At 39.0% G+C, this 22,566-nt stretch overlaps 1 protein-coding gene across 1 annotated transcript in view; it reads left to right on the top strand.

Moving 5' to 3' along the window:
• Positions 1 to 22,566, top strand: part of THSD7B (thrombospondin type 1 domain containing 7B) — a 408,861-nt gene that overhangs the window by 300,933 nt on the left and 85,362 nt on the right. The window lies entirely within an intron of this gene.

The raw sequence follows: 22,566 nt of genomic DNA on the forward strand, positions 1-22,566 counted from the left end.
ATGACATATGGTATCTCTTAAGGAATGACTTCTATATATAATATATATAGAATATGAACATGCAGTATGATTTACCTTGTCAGGTTCAATTATTATTCAATCTAGTCTGATATCCAGAGGCTTCAGAGAAAGATGTAACACACAAACATGTGACAAATCCTCAACTGGTGAGCTGAAGTCAATTGTTGGTAGTTCCATTCACTTCAATGGAGTGATGACAATTTACACCAGCCAAGGATCTGCCCCATGATGAACATAGTCAATTGTGTAACGTTGTATGTGGGCATATGAGTGTGTGTGTAAGCAAGAAAGAGACAAGTGTGAAGAAGTAGGCCCCTGCAGGTGATCAGGAATTACCCCGAAGAATTTGAGTTATTGCACTAAGCTTACACAACTACTGCTATCCAAGAAGTCAGGAAACTATCCAACCTTTTTTCTAAAAAGTCTAGGTTTTTGACTGTCGCCTGTGGCATCGATTACTTCTAGTTAATTGTACAGTGGTGACTATTAAAAATGCAACAAAAGTCACAAGGTACACACAAAGGTATCTGAGCTATCACATTTATCTTCTGTCCCGTGCACAGAGGAAGACTCTGGGATATCACATGCCACTAAGTGGTAAGTGATAATTGTAGAAAAAGACTGACTTTTAAAACTGGCCCGTGCGTACTGTAGTATTGGTATTTTCTTTTACTTATTCCAAATTTGCTAACCACCCTCTTCTTATACAAAGAGAAACTCATAAGTGTTCATTCAGCCTTTTATTCATTTGAAAACCTCAGTTAAGGTCTGTCCAGCTTTTCTCCTTTCCATGCTAAATAAACCTAGTTTTTGCAATGATTATATTGTAGATATGTATGTTAGTACTTGGGCTGAGATTTGGTAGAACAGTGCAAGAGACTTAATCACATCTTTTTAATTCATTTTAATGGAAGACGTGTGGCTAAATTCCCTCTACTGCTTTGAAATCTCCAATTTAAGTTCTGCCATGTGGTACTTCTTCCCATCTTTACTGACATTAGCAAAACTGGCAGAAATACTCCGTATACATAGACACATACACATATCCATGTACATGGATTAAACCATTTTTAGAGTTAAACTGTTCTAATATTTTCTATATTAATCAATGTAAACACACACTCAGATATTTTCTGTTCACCGTTTCTCCTAAATTGCCTTAATTGGAGGATTCTTCAAATTAAGGGGCTTGTAGCCTGATCTATAGATTATGAATAAAAATTCCCAGTTATCACTTTGAGGGTTGACAGCTTCTTGTCCCAAGATCAGGCCCAGTATTATTAAAATTATTATATAGCTGGGAACCCCAATGTAACAGGTGCAACACTCACACTATAGGAACTCATTTATTTACAAATAAAGAATTTATTAGTACATTTAGCAAAGTCACACACACTCTAACTCAGTAAGGTAGATAGAGATAACACAGAAAGTACATCTGAACATCCATACTCACAACATCCCCTGCAGAACAACCTGAAATGTTAGCCATTATCTTCCTCATCACTGTCACCTTCCCCTCTTCACCGGTGGCTATCATCCTGGCCCCTCCCGACGGCTACATCTCTCTCTCCTCTCTCTTCTCCAGAGCAGAGAAGTTCTGTCTGTGTTCTATCTCTCCTAACAATGTAGCTCAAGACTTTCTGATAGTCAGCTTGTTAACAATCTGTGTATATATATGAAATTAAGTTGTACTAGTCCAAAATAACGAGAATGAACATGAAGAAATAAATTATGCTAATTCAAATACCCAACACTTAGAACTTTTACTAAAAGTCACGTATACACCCATGTTCAGCATCTGAATTACTTCCATTGTCAACATTAAAATGATTACAGTTTTGTCATTTCAAGTAGATAATGTTGCTGTTGTATTCTCTGTACATTAGTACTAATTAAAACCTTTAATATTTTTATCTTACACAGATTTATTGTGCTCATTACCCAAAAATTAATCTACTCATGTTGTTTAGTTTTCTTTGTCTTATCCATTTATTACACAGTATTATTCTCCTTCTGTGTTGTTCTTTTGATTTCCTTTCCCAAGACTGCAGCATAAAATAAAGTGAAACTGAACGCTTTCCATCTCTTGATATATCATCATGTGACTGTATAGATTGTTCCTCACTTGCCATCAACTAAGCATGCACAGTTAAGATAGCATCTGAATATTCAACTCTGACATCTTTTTCAATGACAGTATCAGGATCATCAGCCTTAACAGGCTGCTAGACAGAGAACAGCATTATGATTTTGGAGCTGCAAGCCCAATTACAGCTTTTTGAGGGATAGACAAATGTCTTTCCTGTGTCAAAGACGTTGATTAAATGCATAGATCCTTCTATATAGATGAAATCCACTCCAGTTGCAAAGATTCCAGGTACTTGGCTTCTGTGAGGGTGTGAATTGGAGAAGACGGGGAAGTGAAATCCATCCCTAAACTGCAGTGGAATGCAGAACTTCTTCAGAGCCCCCCCATAGCTGATATTTCAGCATTCACACTAGAAAAGCAGTCATGGGATCTCTGCATCAGTTGCACTCATTTATTCCCAGTTTGGATGAAGTGAAGGGTAAAATTTTACTCAGTGGTTCTTTAGGCTTGTAACCTAACCTGAGCTGTTCTGCTGGATAATCATCATCATCCAACATAAACCACCTGTTGTGTCTTATTGTTTAAATGTATTGTGAGATTAACCTCTTTTGGCTTTTACTTCTTAGTAAAGGCAGTTACTATTTTGCCAAACAGAGTTCAGTCCCTAGATGGTCTTTTATTGTTCATATAAAAGGTTACAATTAAAGATTCACATGTTCGAAGAGGACAAATTAGGTTAATCCACACTAATTTACTATTAGATAGCTAGATATTGGTTTGTCTTATAGATAAATATGTTGCAGGGTGTAACTACAGGTCGAGAAACTAAAGAGAAGTGGATTTTTATGCATTAATGAAATGTGAATGAACAGAGATCTTCTTGTATAATAAGATGTGTATTCTGCCTTGTCTCATTTTATGTACTGTGTACATAAATCAGCACTTTCGCACAGTCTGTGATTTATTGCTCAATTAAAAGGAAGTTATGAGGGCTTTTAATCATTCTATGATTCATGTTACTCGAGTCAGCTATTTCCAGTGTTTGTGTCTTAGCCATATGAGCATTATTATATTTAGGCAGCACTTTCTTGAATCCTTTCTATTCTCCAGGAGATGTTACACAAGCCAGTGTCACAGAGGTTGGAAATTGCTGTATGGAACATGCCAAGAACAAGATTTATTTTCTGCATTTCAAATCCTTAACTCCAGAAATCTGTGAACTTTCTCCCACAAGTAGGACTAGCTGAGTCTAATGAATTGTGAGCATTCTTCAAATGATAGGGCCATGTCGAGCATTATTTTATGATGGCCCAGAAAGTCATAGAGTTTAAGCCTAGAAAGGACCACCAGATTATCTGTTCTTCCCTCCTGTTTATCAGCCACGATACACCTACATACTAAAAGCAACAACCAATATTAGACCAAAGGATTACAGCCCACAGGAGACTAGACTATTATGTCTACAGACTGAGAATAGGAGAGATTGAGGTGCATGAATGCCTGAGGCCCTTGCAATAGAAGGGAAATGATTAAGTGAAATATATCCAGATAATCCCGGCAAGAGACATGTACCCACATGCTGCAGATGAAGGCATATCTCCCCCCACCTCCTCAAGGTCACTGCCAATCTGTCTTGGGGGAAAATTTCTTCCTGAACCCACCCCCTGAGCATGTGAGCAAGAACCAGCCAGTCAAGCACCTGAGAGAGAAAGGTCGCTCAGTGTGACCTCAGAGCCCTGGCACACCCCATCCAATGTTCTGTCTGCTTCCATGGCCATCGCTGATGCTTCAGTGGAAGAAGATATATGAGGGGTGGAGGGTATGAGGCAAAATCCCTCCTGACCCCTGCCAGAGGCCAACTAAAGCCCTTAAGACACAAATCAGAAGTGAGCCCCAGCACTGTTGACTCCTGCCCCCTGCCATCACAAGCAACTCGTAATAAATTTGTCCCTCTCTCTCAAAACTATTGACTCCTTTCGCATACTTAGTATAATAAGCATACTGAGTCTGATACCTTAGTGCACTCTGCAAGACACTTATGATAGTGGATTGCAAAACAAATTTGCTATCAGGGTAGAATCTCCCTAAATTAAAATATCTACTAGATGTGTAAAGCTAATGTACGGATTCAGAATCAATGGAACTTAATTTGTGTATTAGTACTTATTAAATTACTAATTAAAGGATGAATTAAATATTTTATGGACATATTTGTTAGAGTTATGGATTAGTTTTAAAAGCAATCATGATAATTCTAAAGTAGTACAATAAACTGATGTTTAGTGATAATGATGCATTACAAATAATGTATTTTCACATACGTTCTAGATTCTGACCTTGAATGTTTGTGTGAACTTCACAGAGACTGACTTCAGTGGAAGCCCCAATAGGACAGAATTTAGGCTACATACTATAGTGTGATAAATATAAACTTTACATGTAGAGTGGGAACAAGGAGTTGACTCTGTGGTACTTTGTTTGGTGATTAGGTGAATGCTTTATATTAACTTGTATGTACTGGAAGTAGCCTCTCCATACTTAAAGTTTCCACTACCTTACACTATAAAACTGTTTGTCTACATATAATTTAAGATTGGAGAACTGGCATGGCATGAAAATTGCCCTTTTTACTCTGATAGCAAAATAGAAAATTTCAGCAGTTCAAAGAAAATTTATCAAACTGTTTGCGAGTTGCATGTCATTGACTATTACTCTGATATGAAAATTGATGTTTGTATAACATTTGTCTCCTTCTAGTTCAAAAATTGCTCTTTATTATCTCCTCAGAATTTCCATATAGGTGAAAACTCACATGCCAGTTTCATTTGAAGAAAATAGGTTGTGATTAGCGAACTGTGTTGTTTTTTTGCTGTTGCTATATTTGGGGTCCAATCCTGCCCTCCTTCATTTAAAATGGATTTATGGTCCCAATTCTGATTCCGTTGATGTCACTAGAATTGGAAGTCATGTTTGTTTTTTTGTTTTTGTTTTTTTTGGCATTGACTTCAATAAGAACAACAATGAACATTACGTGTGAACATGTATGAACATGTATGTGTGAACAAGGTGCCCTCTCTTGCCTGGCTATAGCTGTTGTTTGTGATGAAGTATGCATTTCTTTTCACTTTCTTTCATCATTGTAGTACTCCAATTATACACCAGTGTAATTCCATTGAAATCAGAGGAGTGATACTAGTTTAGGATGTGGGCAATGTAAGATTTCTGATTTCCTTATTTACTTGTTCTTGGATTTTGTAAATGATGTAATAGTTAAGTCATTGAGCAACCTTAACTGGTTTCTGGAACAAAGTTTTGTTTCTGGAGTTTATTTAACTTTGTGATTTGAGCATAGGTTTAAAAATCAGCATTAAAGATCCTACAACCCATCATTTGAGTTTTTCTACCAAAATGCACACAAGTGTTTCCATTAAGTATGAAAACACTTGTATTTTTTGTCATACTGTAAGAAAAATATCCCGGGCATTGTTTTATTTAACAATTATAAATGTCTTTCAGATACTTTCTGAAAAAAATACCCATATCCTGCAGAGATTTGAATATCAGCTCAAGAAATAGAGTCAAGTAAATAGGATTTACAGTATGCAATTCTAACTATTGACAAAGACTAAGCCATTTATTGTAGCACCTACATGGATCTCATTAATGCTTCCAACAAAAATGCGTTTTCTAAGTAGTTCTGAGTGACTTTATTAAATTTAGATGTAGAGTATTCTGAACTTTCATTAGTTATGGCTTAATTGAGAAGAGAATTTTCATTTTTTGATCAAACAAAATTGTGTTTCAAGAACTTGCCAATTAATTATTGCGCAAACTGATATTTTCATGAGGTTTTTTGAAGAGGCTAAAATTGAGTTTTATTAAATAAAAAAGAGTAACATTCAACGGTATATGGATTTAGCAGCAGAGTCTCTTCTAAGTAGGACTTTCAGAAGCACAAAACCTGGTCAATATGCTATTTTTAAAAATTTGCCCTGTTTTTGATCTGTGCATTTGGCTGGGGAAGTAGTTAATGAATACATAGTTGTTCCTGTTATTGTATATATCAGAAAGGCCCTCCAATTTCCTACTCTGAATGCTAACCTAACCTTCAGAATATGGTGAACAATGGTGTTGAAAGATTTCTAAGGAATAACATCACTTTATGAGTATGGGGACCCAAACCCCCCAGGAGCTGAGTATCCTTCAGTCTCTTTGATTTGAATGGCAATTTAGGGTGCTCAGCACCTCAAAAAAGGCTCTCACCATCTAGCACAGGAGTGAGCAAATATTTTGGGCCAAAGGCCACATCTGGGTGGGAAATTGCATGCAGGGCCGGGGCAGAGGGTTGGGGTGTGGGAGAGAGTGCAAGGTGTGGGAGAGGGTGCGGTGTGCAGGAACGGGCTCAGGGCAAGGGATTGGGGCAGAGAAGGGGTGCGGGGTGTATGAGGGGGCTCGGGAAGGGGTTTGGGGTGCAGGAGGGGGCTCAGGGCAAGGGTGCGGACTGCAGGAGGGAGCTCAGGGCAGGGGGTTGGGGTGCAGGAAGGGTGTGGGGTGCGGCAGGGGGCTCAGGGCAGGGGGTTGGGGTGCATGGAGGTGCAGGGTGCAGCAGGGGGCTCAGGGCAGGGGACTGGGGTGCAGGGTACAGCAGGGGGCTAAGGGCAGGGACTAAGGGTACAGGAGGGGTTCGGGCTCCGGCCCAGCGCCACTTACCTAAAGTGGCTCCAGGGTGGCATCGGCGCGCACCGGGGCTAGGGCAGGCTCCCTGCCTGTCCTGGCCCCACACCGTGCTGCTCCGGGAAGTGGTCAGACCACATCCCTGCACGGCCCCTGGGGATGAGGGGGCACAGGGTTTGGCGCGGTGCCCTTGCCACGCCTCCAGGTAACTCCCCCGAAGCACCCATTGGCCGTGGTTCCCTGTTCCTGGCCAATGGGAGCTGCAGGGGGCGGTGCCTGGAGGCAAGGGCAATGCACGGAGCCCTCTGCTCCCTCTCCCATCCGCCCCAGGCTGCAGGGACATGGTGCTGGCCGCTGGATCCAGGCCGCGGGCTGTAGTTTGCCCACCTCTGATCTAGTAGGATACAGACCTTTCAAAAGATATAGGCACCGAGATAAAATGGCTAGATTTCTGTAAGTGCTAGCAGCTCCCATTGTGTCCAGTGGAATCTGTTGGGTGTTGAGCAGTTCTGAAAATCTGGCCCTTAATCTATAAAAGGTTTCAAAATGTCTCAGTATAGGTCCAATCTGTTCCTTAACCTACATTCAGTAGTCTCATAAGAAGTCATCTGTGGCTGTCTGGGAATATCTATTCAAATGATTCCTTCACTGTCTAAGAAGCATTATCTTTGCTGCCACTCGTCCAATTATTATCCAATTGTCTTATCATCTTTCTCATTACAGCAAGCTACCCTGTGTGAAAAGTATCCTACTGCTATTCAAGTCAGAGGGAACACTCCTATTGGCTTCAGTAGGGGAGGACCAGACCCTTAATATCAATCCATGATAAAATATTAGAGTAAGCAGTATCCTTAATAAATTCTGTGACTGTCAGAAGGACAATGTGATACTGCTGGTGTGTGATCTGGAAGTTATATAACTATAACTGCAGAGAAGCAGGAGAGTACACACAACAACGGCTTTCTCGGGTAACCACCCTTTGACAAACTTGCACCAAAGCACATAGAATTTCCAGACAAAAATGTTGTAACTTTCAGGCTGCTTAGTTACTTCCCACTTAAAAAGAAGTTACTGTAAAAGAATATTATAGGGTAGTTGAAAAAAACTGAAATGCTCCAAAATTTGGAAACTTGCAGTTCATTATAAGTGAATTAGAGATGGACACCAAACCAAATGCAATTGAGGAAATCCAGATTTGGATTCAAATTTGTACGCTAAATTCTTATCTGGCCCTTTTAAAAAGAGCCAAACCCAAAGCTCAAGAATACTGAGAAAGTCCTGATCCAGATCTGGATCCACATTCATTGCTATAATTGCAATACATTTTAATTCTCATTAATATAATTTATATATTTAATTATGCCAGAATAACTGTTAAATAAAGCACTTGAAGTTCTTTGCTTTAGCATTATAAAATCAATGAGTTAATGTTTGGAAAGTGTGTAAACATGTAATGTCCTATATAAGGGCTATGTAGCTATCTTATTTTTATTAAGGGCCAGATCCTGCAAACACTTACAAGCCATAATGCTTGCTGCCTTAAGTAGTTATATTGAAGTCAGAAGTAAATAGTACACCCAGCAGTGCTTGTGAGGATCAGGCTCTTGTTTTCAGTATAATGTTCCTAAAACATGAATCTCTGGGGAGGGTCTTCTGTGTCTCATTTTCCTGTAGCTAAGAGCTGATATTGGATAGGATTTATATTTGTGGGAGTTTTTTCATAGATAAAACAAACATCAGTAAATAGGTACTTTAGTAGCTAGAGAAGCAATAGATATGCATTAGAAAATCCATCAGAGAAATCAATTATAATTTGAGTTTGCCTAGTGGAAAGAGAATGTAAATATTCTGCCTGTATAAACTTGGTATCAGTTGAGTAATCATCTGGTGGGCAGAAAACATAGATTTTATGGATAGTCTTGCAGGTGAGCAAAATAAAATAAATAGTCCTTATGTTCCCGTAACATTAACTGAAGTAACATTCGTTTCTTGAGAGTGAAGCCTGAAAGACTGTGCCCCATAGAATCAAGTACACATATTGCTCATCAGTCCTGAGCTGTCAAGTTTATAAAGATGATGATGAAACTCAATCAAGCTAAATACTTGCATAAAGGATATATTTATCATATTCAATTCAGGTATGTCTGCACTGCAATTAAATACCCGCAACAGGCCCATGTCAGCTTGTGGGACTCGTGGGGCTCCAGTTATATGTTTAATTGCAGTGTAGATGTTCAGGCTTGGGCTAGAGCCTGGGCTCTGGGATGCTCCCCCATCAAATATTTTCATCAACATTCATTTTTACATAATTTGCATTCCCTCCATGTCTGTGTGAAATCTGTAACATTTTCACTTTCAAAAATATATAAATCCTTGGTATATACTATATCCAGGTGAGAAGTTCTTAACCACAGAACTGTTACACAGGGTTTTCTCAACCTGAAACTACAATAACTTATATTCTCCTATCTCTAGGAGGTTTCAACAAATAAAGTGATGGGGGATACAGCTCCTCCGTCAGATAAATGATTGGTACAAACGAGTGCTTTTCCTCTAAAATCCTTTTTATTAGGTCTAAAGCACACATCTACAATAGCAATAGTCTACAGCAACCCTGATATAGTTACCCAAAATTTGAGGTGCAGTTGCGTGGTCAGTGGCAGGTTTCTGGTGGCCAGCCTTCCTTCTAGTCACTGGAGAGTTGGATCTTGGCCTCCTAGCTAATAGAAAAACCTCTTCAAACTTCTCCAAGTTATACATTCTGACTAATTTTTTATAGGTCACTGAAAACAAAGCTAATAACTCATAGTAACTCCTTGCACTCTAACAGTTTTCCTAACATCATCAGGCAAGTCCTAGTCATAATATCAGCAAAAACTCATAATCAGGAACACCCAGATCCAAGCTCAGCCATCCAAACTTCTGCCCATTTTTATGATTCTTCCAATTTTAGTTTCCATTCTTATCAGCAAAACTGCAGCTGCAGCTATTTTGTATGCTTATACAAAGCTCAAATTATTTCTAACAATGTGTTGTTCTCACTCCAGTTAATGGTGGCTGAGTGCACAAAATGGCTGTGATATAGTCACATCAATTTCTCTTGTAACAGAACCAGATTCTAAATATAGAAACAGTTTTGACTATACCTGGTTGTCTGCCTCCTCCCACATTTTTTGCCGTTACCAAATTCACTAGTGGTGGTAGCAAGTACAAATAGTTTGGCAAATTGAAAGGTCTTTAAGGAAATTTGCTTTTGTGGAAAGTTAAAATGCTAATTTTAGGCAGAAATACTCTGATTTCTTATAGACTGTAACTTCTCCACAAGATATGTAAATAAACCTTTCTAATAGGTTATGTTCTTGGTAAACATAAGCAGGAACATGTACAAAGCTCTTTATTTTTGTGTTATGTAGACTCCTATATCCCTGCACAAGTCAATGTAATTGTTTGTTGCTATTGTAAACCAAACCGCATAAATGGGTACATTTTCATCCTGCTGCTTTGGGAGTTTGTTGTTAATATGAGTTTTGTAACTATTTTTCTGAAATTTATCCTAGGTTGTAAAATGAAAACAAAAACTCTAATCAGTGCCTGTCAATAGAATACTTTAATTTTTTTATCATCATTAGGCAACATTTAAAAATGGGGTCTGAATGTGTTTTTACTCCTGTTTGACACTGGTGTGTTTTTAGTGATATTAAAGGAATTACTTCTGATTTACAACAGGATAAGTGATATTGGTATCAGGCCTTTTATGTTTTATATATATTTCTTCTTACAACAGTTCATGACAAAGGTCTATATGCTAGCTTTGATCTGCAATTAAACTTCATTCATGGGAATTTCATGTATGGATCCAGGGCACTATATAACCTATTTCCTTTTTACCTCTAACAACAAGCCATCTATGCCTGAAACCACGATTAGCCCTTTAGACAAACAATTGTTTGTGGATAACTATAATAATGTTACTAACGTACAGTTATAGGGCTAGATTCATGAGTATGTTCCAGTTACTTTTCACTGTTCTAGAAGTCATAAACCCAGTTTAACCAGCTGATTAAATTGATTTTTATGGCCGATCTGCAGCAATGGCGCATATCAGTATATCTGATATGATAGTCAAAGGTGCACACAGAGACCTGTTCTATAAAGACAGCTTTCTAAACGGTAGTGTCTACTGAAATTATCACTACAATATCTGGCCTGTCTGTGCTTTCATTGAAGCTATTGGGAAAATTCAAACTGACTTTGAAGAGAGCAGGATCTGGCACTTCTTGGTAGAAATCTTGCTAATATTGTACATTTTTTTTTGTCTATACTGTGAGCAGCATGAGATTTTCTTTATCCAATTTACACTACATGCAAGAACAGGTGGTTAGTGTTATACTAGTCAATTATTTTGATATACTAACTATTCTCATATAGCCATGAGTCTTGTTCTGGTTTTCAGATAACACGACAGGTTTATCAGTAGTTTATGTCTAAAAATTGAAAGATTTTTATCATAAAATATGTTTTGATCATTGTAACGTAATATGACCTTTGAATGTTCTATTACATCTTAAATGTGGAAAACATTTGAGTTACTTTTTTTAACATGATTCCTGGGATTTTAGTTTATAAACACCCATTTGTTTTAATGAGAGAGACAGCCAAATCTCCACATGCTGCTCTTAAACTTGCCCAATAATATTTTGCAAATATTTTATTGTAGATTTTAAATTATGAAATACAGATTGTATCTTATAAAGGTTTTCTATGCCAAGAGAGAAATATTAAATACAAATTATTTGAATGCACAGCCCTAAAATTGTGTGGTTATAGCTGGCATGCATGATTATATATGCTGTGTTTTGTAACTGAGACCTCATATCAGAAAATCAGTTTTTAGAATTACTGAGCAGACTTATCATTTGCAGGTGTCACACATGCACTGATAACACAACTGGTTGCTTAGTGTTTACTTACATGCTTGACAAATTCCTTTTGCATCTTAGAAATTTAAAAGGAAAGGAATATTTCTCACGAGAAGAAATTACAGAGGAACAAAATCAGCCCACAATAAAATTCTAAGATAATAACATTCCATTTAAAGTGAACTAGGATGAAAGTCACAAATTCTTGTATTGTGTTGCACTGCACTGTGCAAATTATCACGGTTGTTATTGTGTTCTCCCTCCATTAAGTTCCATGGAAAAATGATTGTTTAGATATTTTTAGTTCATGCATGACTGCAGTATCTGGACACAGTATGTAGGTACCTAGATTTCACTTCTGAAAGAGCTCCATTTAACAGAATTACCAGGTTAACATATATTAGTTTTTATTGTTACATTTCAAACCTATGGGGATAATGAAAGTATGGAAAGTGAACAGCTCTTTGATAACACACACTACCTGCCTATTGCTTTTTTTCTTTTTAATAATTTTAAATATGTACAATAAAGATGAAGGGAAACTGTTGGATTAACTAATGGGCCTCATCCTGCTCCAATTAAAGTCACTTGATTAAAACTCCCCTTAACTAACTTGTATGGGAGCCAGAATGGCCTAATATGTTAATATTTCATCTCCACCAGGCTACCAGTTCCTTTCCCTCTTGGTATCAAAACTACTGCAGTATCAGTTCTCTGTAATCCGCACTCAGCTTTGTAAACAGTGCTCACTGTAAAGAAGGAGGCAAAAGACAATTCCTGCAGCTTTTTCTCATTTTGTTCCCATTTTATGATAAACTGTGAAAAACAAGTGATCTTAATCATATTTAGATTGTTTTAAATCTACTGATCTCTTCACTTAGATAACTGGAGTAGCATAAACCATGCTACAGTTGCTAAAGGCAAAAAATAGTTCATTATTTCCTTTGTAAAAAATTGCACCTACAGTAGTTGCACATTTAATTTGCATTTAGTTCAAGATTTCATCAAGAAAATTGTCTGTGATTCACTCTTTAATTGTGGGTTTCCAAGAAAATGAAGATCTCAGCACCCACAGGACAGGTGCACTCTGTTGTACTTTAGTGCTCTATTAAAGTAACTCAGGTTTACTTCTGAAAGGTATTTATGGTATTTTCAAAACCTTGATTCTGAGTCTCCTCTCACACTGGTGAACCACCACAACTTCAGTGAAGTTATTCCAATGTGAGAGGAAAATCACTCAACCATAAGGCTTTATAAAGCTAAGAACTGCTAGAACGTCTAAGGATTTTTTGTTTGTTTGTACTAATCTTGAGAGCAGGTTGGAGAATTTTCAGTTCATCAGTTTTTCATCAGAAGGTGCTGATTCATTGAAACCAAACCTTCCTATGAAAGGGCTCTTTTAACACAACTTTCATCAAGAAGGTTTCCTCTGGTCCAGGATAGAATTTCTGGTCAAAAGAAGAGAGAAAACCCCACCCCAGAATAGCCAGTAGCCTGGTGCTTAGGGCACTTACCTGGAATATGGAAGGCCCATGAAGAAAGTCAGTCTCCCACATCCCAGATGAGTGCCCTGACTCAAAGCTATTGGGTGCTCTGGGGTGGGGGTGTCTCCCTCAATCTCTCCTGCAGGAGCTGGTTTAAATAATTAAATATTTGTTAGAGCAGGGTCTTAAACCTGAGTCTCCCAATGTCCTGTGAGTGCTCTATAGAGGCTGTAGAGTCAATCTCACACTCTCTGTTGCCCAATGAATATGTAATTGTTTATACAAAAATGAACATCTCCAACAGGAGAGATTGAGGGAGAGAGAGGCAGAGATTAACATGGTATTTCCTATGAAGCCTGTCGGGTGGGTGTATGATGACTAAGGTGTATGGCTTACAAGTGAAGTAAGAGAAAATATAATTTCAAACCAAGTTTTGAAGACCATCTAAAATGTGCATGTGTGTTTTTTAAAATAGTCTTATTTACAACACAAGATAGTATACTGGGGTTTAAAGAGTTTACTAGCAGCTATTTGAGATGACCTGCAAAATTTTAGTGGCACCATCCAAACATTTTGCCAGTAAAATTTTTACACTTCACGACACCGTCATGTATTTTTCTCCATCTTTATTTTTATTTTGTATTTTTTAAAACCAAGGTACCAAATTCTCAGATTAATAAAAGTCAACAGGTTATATACCAAATGTTTCACATGCATTCCGACAAGGAGACAGTCGTGTACAACCTTGTTACTCTTGAACCTTAAATTTAACACAAGCTTCAGAATCCAATTGCATTTATTGTGGTCTACAAATGCAAAGCTATTAACAGCTGATATTTGGAGAGTGATTTTTCACACTTTGTAATTAGATAAAGCAATTAAAGGTTAATTCAGTTGAAAAAATACATAAGAACGTGTAGTTCTTGTCATAAGGTCATGGACAAGGTGAAAAGAAAACAGTTTCATTATACAAAATATTGAAAACTGAACTTTACAAGACAATGCCCTTGATGATGTTATTTAGCAAAGTTTGTATTTAATAGAACCAGCAGGTGCTACAGATCAGATTGCAAAACTGTTTCATTTAGAGAGCCCTCTCTTTATTCACTAATAACTTTCTCCCTTGGGGCTGTTAGATGTCAGTTCAAAGGTAATTAAAAAATCTTTACAAAAATCTAGTTATTCATTCATGAGTTTGGCAAGTCTGAAATTACTGTAAAATATTATTGCCACACATTTGTCAGACAGCTCAAAAGTAGCTGACCTTTGGAGCTTGACGTGTGAATAGTGCTTGGAATAGGGCGTCATCTAAACTTGGAGGGGAAAAAATCACTTAGATAATTGAACTAAAAAATAGCTTTGAAGGATAGTTGTCAGACATCTGCTAAGATGCTTTAGGGGGAGTGAAGTGTTGTCCCTTTGACCTTTCCCTGTCCATGAAAGGAAACCAGAATAAAAGATTTGGGAAACTGTGAAGGTCTCTGTCCACAGAACAAGTACAATATGAGCAGCATCAGAGCTGCATTGCCTCACCAATGTTCTGGTGCCACCACCTTTGGGCCTGAGGTGATAGTTAAGTCTCCATCATACTATTATTCAGTCCTTGGCCTCCTTGCTGAGATTCCCAACAGAAAGGCCAGCTAGCGGATGTGGTGGGGTTTTCTAAGAATTGGACTGACCCACAGACTCTCACCCCCCAGTTTATTTCACCTAAGGAAGGGCTTTACTGCTCAGTACTGTAGTTAAAGCATTTGAAATTGGCTGCCAAGTTTAAACTGGAGAGATGGTGACATAGGGCTTTTTTTAGGTCTTAGTTGTGCTGTGTAAGAAATATGGTTTTTATTCCTTCCTTTAAAGATACTTAGAGCTGTTATAGCTCTCCTCCTCCCTAAATTGTAAATGAATGCATAAAAAAGGGTGCCATAGGTTATTGTATAGCACTGAGCTGCGAAAACCTAATTCATAGGCAGAATAGAATTTACAAAGGAGGGAACTATAAGAGATAGATAGATAGATAGATAAACTCAGTGAAATAATTAGTGCCCTAGTAATACTTTGCACTCCAACAGAACTTTCCATCAGAGGCTTTCAAGATGCTTACACAATGCATTGGAGGCAACACTTTCAGTGAAGCTAATGAGTATTTGGATTGAGTAAGGACTGGAGATTTGAGACCAAAGTTTGTATGCTACTTTGAAAATGTACAGTGTAATATAAATACTGGATGGTGATTATAGTTTTTTATTGTTACTAAAAGAGACAATTGTTCTGGCCCAGTAGAAAGGCTCTGAATGTCCAAATCCCTTGAACAGCTGTGTTCTAGTTTTCTTTTTAATTTGTGGTTACTTATATTCTTCATGACAATTTTTCTGCAAAGAAACTGTTTCCAGTTATTCAGTAGATTATCCAGTTACATTTTCACTTGTCAGTCAACCGCAGCATAACACAGAATATGATAATGGGCTAAATAGTCTTTAAACAATTGCAGATGCAGCTATTTTATGTCTTATTGTGATTTTTTGAATATTGGAAGGTAGAGTAGGATAAATAGATTAAAAGAGTAGCTGTTATGTATGAGTTATGTAAGAGTATTACAGTAATGCCTAAAAATCTCCATTATACTAGATGCTCCACAAACACATATGAAGGCACGTTTCCTACCCAAAAAAAGATTATCTACCTATCCTGAAATAAAGTACAACAAAGGAGGGTAACAAACATTAGGAACTAGTTGGGGAGGGAAGACAATAGCAACAGTAATAAGACCACATGGTTATGTAAGCTGGCAACATGCATGACATGATGGTTACAAATCATTTAGCAGTTGCTTTTTTAAACAAATAAAATAATACCAAATGTCACACAACCCAGACATCATGGTTGACTGATTTTGGTTGACTGTGGGCATTACAGCAGAAATTAATCTTGAGAAAGCATTGAAAGCTGGACGAGGCAGTGGTCTTACATATTATTTCCCGGGAGGTGTTCAATGTGTCTGAAAGAAAATGTTGGTACATTTGTGGGAAAAGTGGAGAAATAAGTGTTTAAGGTAGGCATCATTGGCAGAGTGAAGGAGGCAGAGGAGATGTCAAAGAGAAAGTGGCAGAAATAGGGTTTTGCATTGAAGGGGATGATTCAGGAATGAGAGAGAGATTTGCTAGTCATCAGCCTAAATCTGTTAGTTGAAGCCATGTGAGATGCTGCAATTGAGCAATACACAAGGGGCAAAGAAAGAAAAAAACAGAAGCCATGACAGAGTCCTGTGGAAACTTCATGGAGAATGGGATAAGAAAGGAGGGGGACCCATTGAAAGAGATGCTAAGGAAATGGCTACAGCTTGCGCTTTTATATTCTTTCATTGGTGCAGTACAATGTGATACAGTGTGGAATGTATGCTCTTTGGCATAGGGATTATCTTTTTGTCCTGTGTTTATAGAATGTCTGATACAAAGTGGCCCTGGTCCTTGACTATGGCTTTTGGCACTATGATAATACAAATAAATTAATAATGTGATCGTACTGGAATGCTACACACACACACACACACACACACACACAATTCCTCTTTTTTATCCTGGTGTATTTAAATGTTTTTTTGTTACTAAATTTCATAAGTACTAAGAAAATATTGCCATTCTGGATTTTTGTATTATTTTAACATTTGTCCCATTTAATAATGCTCCTAAGTATCGTTTGATGAGCCAGAGTTAGTTCTAGACCAAACAAACCTACAGCTGTAAGATATGACCAATGCCCACGCTCTCCCATATAGCTCTGCATGCTGTAAGCCACAATCAGGTATGGGCTGGCTGATTTGCGTGGCTTAATTAATATGCAAATAATGGAGAGGTGGACAGTGGCATTGTGCTATGATCTGGTACAGAGGCTCTTCATTATCATGCAGGAAGGAACATTTTCATAATCAGAAAAGGTGCCTTTGAAAATCTCTCCTATAAATAGGCTTAGCTGAATTTGATTTGTATTTCTTTTTCTAATGATGTTTATTTTTAAACATTTTTAAACATTATCAATTTAAATGTTCACAGTTCCTGGGAATTATGGGAGAGTGTCAGACAATAATGACAACTTAATGACAATAGACGCAGAGATTCAAAAAGTCAAAGCATTATAACTGTTAAAACACAATTTTTCAACATCATATGTTAAAATATACAAACTCTCAGAAGTTAAAATCAAACTCTCCGAAGTTCTCAAGTAACATTTTTCTTACTTTGCCTAGCTGTAAATTCAGGATATATCTACACAGGGATGAAAAACCCACAGTTGGCCAAGGTCAGCTGACTTAGGTTCACGTGGCTCCTCTCTGGGGCTCAAAAATTGCTGTGTAGACATGCGATGGTGGAGGGTCCCAGAGCTCAGGCTCCAGCCCGCGCCTGAATGTCTACACAGCAATTTTTAGCCCTGCAACTTGAGCCCGCAAGCCTGAGTCAGCTGATCTGGGCTGTGCCACAGATCTTTTATTCCAGTGTAGACGTACCTTTAGATTATTATTGGTAGAAATATTTTTTCATTGGTTTGTGTATACAATGAAATAGACAACTACCGACATTTATAAATAAAAATTGAATCCTTTGAAGCTTGAAGTTATAGTACTGTCATGTGACCAGTTGTTGTAGGTGAGCAGTCACCACTGTTGGAATAATAGTTTTAAGAACAATGCTGTATCAAGTCATATTGTAGCTACTGTATGCTTCTTTCCATGGAATGAACTGTTCAAATAAATGAACCAAAGATAATCTGGCAACAGTTTATTTTCATATCAATTAACTAATATTGCTTGAATTTTAATGAGACTCCTGAAAAATACATGTGATACTTTAATATGCCAAATGAATTATGAATGCCTTTTGATTTTTAATGTTCAGATACTTAGTGTCCCATAAAATTAGCTTCCATTAAATATACAGTATTGCTGTTATGGCAATATTGGAGATGTAACTGCCCCTTTCAGTTTGAAAAGAAGAAACAGAACCCCTGACATTTTCAGTGAATTAAACAGTGTTTTAAACCTCCTGTGTTCAGCAGACTTAAAATCAGCTCTTTGAAATTTTAAAGTCTCTAATGAATAAGCTTCAGGAACTTAAATAAAAAAAGTCTACTGTAAATAAATCAGAGCCTATAGACTGCAAATCATTAAAGTAATAGGTCAATAAATGCAGTAAAAATACAGTAAAAATATGTATCAGAAAAAAAGTAAAAACACTAGATATCAGAAAATAAATTCAGATTCAGCAGTCCATCATCAGAGAAGCACAACTGTGGTATATATGGCCCCTCTGCCATGTACATTGGTCAAACTGGACAGTCTCTACGTAAAAGAATAAATGGACACAAATCAGATGTCAAGAATTATAACATTCATAAACCAGTCGGAGAACACTTCAGTCTCTCTGGTCACTCGATTTCTGATGTAAAAGTGACTATTCTTCAACAAAAAAACTTCGAAAACAGACTCCAACCAGAGACTGCTGAATTGGAATTAATTAATTGGATACAATTATCTTAGGCTTGAATAGAGACTGGGAGTGGTTGAGTCAATATACAAAGTAAAACTATTTCCCCTTGTTTATTTCCCCCCCCCCCTCGGTTCCTCAGACGTTCTTGTTAACTCCTGGAAATGTGCTGGAAATGGCCCACCTTGATTATCACTTCGAAAGGTTTTCTCTCCTCCCACCCCACTCTCCTGCTGGTAATAGCTCATCTTAAGTGATCACTCTCCTTACAATGTGTATGGTCAACATCCATTTTTGCATGGTCTGTGTGTATATAAATCTCCTCACTGTATTTTCCACTTTATGCATCCGATGAAGTGAGCTGTAGCTCACAAAAGCTTATGCTCAAATAAATTGGTTAGTCTCTAAGGTGCCACAAGTACTCCTTTTCTTTTTGACTTACCACTGGTCGCTGCAAAATGTTAAACAATGTGAGTCACTGATAGATCCCTCCTCCCCTTCCCGCCCAAACATAATTGTGTGGAGTCTGTAATAATCAGCTGTTCATGCATCTCTCTCCAATCATGATATATATTCTTAACTTTTACAGTAAGAACCTGTCAAAGACATAAACTGCTTTCACATTTTTTAAAATCTCTTCAGGCTGAAACTCAAGCTGGCTTGCTCGATAGATGCTAGGTAAAGATGCTCGCTAAGCAATTTTTGACAGCATTATTTATGTTTGGTCAATTTGGCAGGCCTTACAGTGGGTGCAAGGGGAAAAGCTGTCTTCTTCAGTAATGTATAAGAAGTCCACTCCGCTTAAGATGGTTTGTTTACAATTACAAAACAAACACAGTCTCAGATTGCTCATTACTGATTACTCTCTAACCCAGGGGCGAGCAAACTTTTTGGCCTGAGGGCCGCATCGAGTTTTGGAAATTGTATGGAGGGCCGGTTAGGGGAGGCTGTGCCTCCCCAAACATCCAGGCATGGCCCGGCCCCCAGGCCCTATCCCCCCTCCCCTGCTTCTCGCCCTCCACTGCCCCCCAGAGACCCTTGCCCCATCCACCTCCCCTCCGCTCCCTGTCCCCTGACCGTCCCGGAACCCCCGTTCCGCAACCCCCGCCCCTGACTGCCCCCTGCTGCCCCATCCAACCCCCCCTCTCATTCCTGACTGCCCCCCAGGACCCCTGCCCCATCCAACAACCCCTTCTCCCTGTCCCCTGACTGCCCCCTGCTGCCCCATCCAACTCCTCCTTTCATTCCTGACTGCCCCCCTGGGACTCCTGCCGTCCCATCCAAACACCCCTTCTCCCTGTCCCTTGACTGCCCCCGGAACCCCTGCCTCTGACTGCCCCCTGCCGCCCCATCCAACCCCCCGTCTCCTTCCTGACTGCCCCCGGGAACCCCTGCCCCCATTCAACCCCCCTGTTCCCTGCCCTCTGACCATCCTGACCCATATCCATACTGCCACCCCCGACCACCACCCTGAACTCCCCTGCCCTCTATCCAACCCCCCACTCCCTGCTCCCTTACCATGCTGCCTGGAGCACCGGTGGCTGGCTGCGTAGCAGCCACACCGCCCGGCTGGAGCCAGCCATGCCATCGTGCAGCACAGAGCACGGGGTCAGGCCAGGCTCTGCAGCTGCACTGCCCCCGGAGCTCGCACCCCCACCGCCCAGAGCAACTGCGCCGGCAGTGCAGTGAGCTGAGGCTGCACGGGAGGGTGAACGGCAGGGGAGGGGCCGGAGGCAAGCCTCTCAGGCCAGGAGCTCAGGGGCTGGGCAGGAGGGTCCTGCGGGCCATAGTTTGCCCACCTCTGCTCTAACCCCACACTCATACAGTGACCGTTCAGGGGAAAGGGCTTTTGTCCCTTCAGCCAGATTTAAAAGATCTTTCTTTCCTTCTCTCTCTGAAGTGGCATAGCCTGCAGCACAATAATGAGGTACTGTTCACGACCACCGTGTCATTTCCAGTCACTTTTAACATTTCCAGTTGCTCATAAGATTTTGATTTTTGAACCAAAGTGCTTCAAACATATCAAAGGTCCTTAACCATGAAGGCTAATTCCATGGAATGCTTGATGCTTCCAAAGTCATTTTGAATTATTTGAGCCAAGTAGCTTACTTTGAAGGGTGCTTCTCCACATCCCCAATATAAGTCAAAAACAATTTAATTTACTGTATAGAAACTTTCCAAAATAATTCACTTTTGGGCTGAAATTAAACCTGAGAAATTTCATTCTCAAAGGAAATTTTAAAGAAACCTATGAGGGAATGAAAGGCATGGTGTAGAGTGGAATGGTTCTTTCAATCTGTGATTGTTTTGCTTGGTTTGGTACTGGTGATAGCATTTACAGTAGGAATTAAACCAAGAGTTCTGCAGCTAAGATTTCAGAGACATTTTAGTCTGAATATAAGAGAAAAAACATCTCGTAGTAAGATCCATTATACACTGGAATAGTATCCTAAGGAAAGTGGTGAAAGCCCAATTGTGCATCTTTAAAAACTAGATTCTACAAAGCACCTGAAACTGGCGGTAGCTCACGAAAGCTCATGCTCAAATAAATTGGTTAGTCTCTAAGGTGCCACAAGTACTCCTTTTCTTTTTGTACTGTATTGAACATTGGTGTAGAAGGTTGGACAAAATAATCTCATGGGAATTGTTCATCTCTAATGGTTATGATTCTAAATTGTGCATGTTGATTTCTTCCTTGATTTTATTGGTTTCTAATGTTTGGAATAATAACAATATGTATCATCCATTGACAAAGAGCATACCCTCCAAGGTCCACCATGTGGCCATTTGCACAGAACACATAGAACGAAAAGCACTTACAGTCTGACTGTAAGAATGAGGTTAACGAGAACACAATCCTAACAAGAAAAATAGTGGTTGTAGAAAGGGGTAGAAACCGCCAACCTAATAATTGTAAACCAACCTCTTGGATCAAATAAATAATTCAGGAAGCCCCTAGATCCCCATGTATCTCGGACTGACTTGGTCATTCAACTTTCCTGGCCCTTGGATCCATAGTTGACAAGCATTATACCCATGTGAAAAGGGTTGTAGTTGCCCCAGGTTGACCCCAGCAGTCTGTACCATTGGATTTCACTGTCCTGAGACATCCATAATAATAATATCAGAATTGAGAAACCACCTGCCACTGAACTAAATACCAATTCATTGATACATTTCCCCTGCAAGAACTCTAATTTGAACTTCCTTGCACCTACAAAGTTGTGAACCTGGAACAAAGGTTCAACACATATAGAATATCCAACAGCAGACTGACCTCCTTGATACAGAAAAGTGCAGTAAGACCAGGGTAAAAATGTTTAAGGCACTTAAATGACTTACAGCTTATCAAGATGAACAGTTGATGTGCGGCAAGCTGGGGTGGAAATCTACAGCACACTAGCCTGCCGTTCACTGTCTGTGTGGACCCTGCTACTGTGCAGTAAAGTTTCCCTAGTGTGCTCTGATCTATTCCACTTCAAACTGAAACTAGGTCACTGCACACTAGTGAATTTTTAGTGTGTGGTAGCAGCATCCACATGCACAATTAGTGCATGGCATGCTAATATGCTGTAGATTTACATGCCATGACTATTTGTCTACACAAGCTCTTAGGACCTTAAATCCCTTTGAATGTCATTGACATGTAGGCTTCTAAGTGCCAAAGTCTCTTTTGAAAATGGTATGTAGGCTTCTAAGTCACTTACGTGCTTTTGAGAATTTTAACCTAACAACTTATTAAAATACATCAAACCATAACTGCTTACAACAGAAACTGTAACTGTACAAAGAAGTTTGCTCCAGCACTGTTGTCATTAGATGGGAGTGGCCATCAGTGCAATGACAGTACAAAATGGTTCCCATGTCTCTCCTGACCTCCTCAGAACCTTTGGGGCCTTCCC

Source organism: Eretmochelys imbricata, chromosome 11 (assembly GCF_965152235.1).
Source record: "Eretmochelys imbricata isolate rEreImb1 chromosome 11, rEreImb1.hap1, whole genome shotgun sequence".
In the NCBI taxonomy this organism is placed as follows: Eukaryota; Metazoa; Chordata; order Testudines; family Cheloniidae; genus Eretmochelys; species Eretmochelys imbricata.